The sequence below is a fragment of the Euprymna scolopes genome, chromosome 31, assembly GCF_053919585.1.
Source record: "Euprymna scolopes isolate OS-2025 chromosome 31, ASM5391958v1, whole genome shotgun sequence".
In the NCBI taxonomy this organism is placed as follows: Eukaryota; Metazoa; Mollusca; class Cephalopoda; order Sepiida; family Sepiolidae; genus Euprymna; species Euprymna scolopes.
Window position 1 is genome coordinate 33,760,656 of NC_136512.1, and position 1,456 is coordinate 33,762,111.

Here is a 1,456-nt window from a genome sequence, read left to right on the forward strand (position 1 = left end):
CGTCGGTGCTGCTGTTAGTTTTTAAGTTTTTCTTGGCCTTTTGGCCAAGATAAAAGTGTAGTATCTATTTCGGCAGATGCTGCAAGGAAAGACCGTATATGGGGGCAACCCCACATATAAGACTTTGGTCAATGTAGGGGCAATCCTTCATACCAATTGTCACTATCCAGTTTCCCTACTCCCCTGGCAGTTGGTCCCCATTTCCCCTTCACACCTCACTTTAAAAATCGGCCTTGTGCCAAATTTTCTCGGTGGGGAGCAAGTAAATACCCTTTTCTTGGCCTTTTGTGCCAAGATCAAAGTGTAGTATCTGTTCCGGCAGATACTGCAAGCAAAGACCATATGTGGGGGCAACCCCCCATATAAGAACTTGGTCAATGTAGGGGCAACCCTACATACCAATTGTCACTATCCAGCTCCCCTACTCCACTACTCCCCGGGGGAGTTGGTCCCCATTTCCCCTTCACTCCTCACATTAAAAATCGGCCTTGTGCCTAATTTGCTCGGTGGGGGAGCAAATAAATACCCTTTTCTTGGCCTTTTGGCCAAGATCAAAGTGTAGTATCTTTTCTTACTACATGCTGTACTTATGTTTATAACTTTGTGATATAAAGTGGGGGATCACTTTTCTGTATTAATTTAATGTAAAATGATCACCCCCTTTACAACCAGTCAGTCTCAAAGCCATTCAAGTCATTCTCCAGATCATTGAAGTTGTTTTTGAAGGATTTCAGTTATTTTTTAAGCATTCAAGTCATTCTTAAGGTCATTCAATTCATCCTTAAGTTCATTAAAGTCATCCTAAGTCATTTACTTTTTCTTTAAGTCATTTTAGTCCATTTTTAGGTCATTTTAGTTTATCTTTAAGAATTTCATATCAATCCTACATTCACGCATTCATTCATTACACGAGAGCACGCGCCTAATGGCTATCGGCTTTGTTTTAACTGCAAAGAATTTCATAAGACTTGAAAATTTACGTGTTTTTTCTTTTTTTTTTGTTTTTTTTATTTCTATTGCAAGACGTGGTGTGTAGGTTACAACCCCGCACGAAAATTAATGTTTTTTTTCGTTAACTGGAAAGAAGTTTATATAAAATAATTTTATAAAAGAAACAGTAGGTTTTCTCGGGTGCAATGTAGAATAACATATTTTTTGGAGTAAGTTATTGCATGGAGGCATGTGAGGCTTCCTCCCGGGCGGTTTCAGTGATTTTGATAACAATAAAATATAGGAGTGTGAAATATTCGTTGCTCACCATTCAATCCCGGGCAGCGTCGGGTCTCCCTGCTAGTATATATATATATATATATATATATATATATATATATATATATATATATATATATATATATATACTTACACATACATACAGTTATATATGCATATAATCATATTCATTCAATCCCGGGCTTTGCATAGATACATATATACTTTATATATATACATTTTATAT

The 1,456-nt window shown here is 36.7% G+C and overlaps 1 pseudogene; it reads left to right on the plus strand.

The window, feature by feature from the left end:
- Positions 1–524: 524 nt before the first annotated feature.
- Positions 525–662, plus strand: LOC145255959 (U2 spliceosomal RNA; annotated as a pseudogene).
- Positions 663–1,456: the final 794 nt, after the last annotated feature.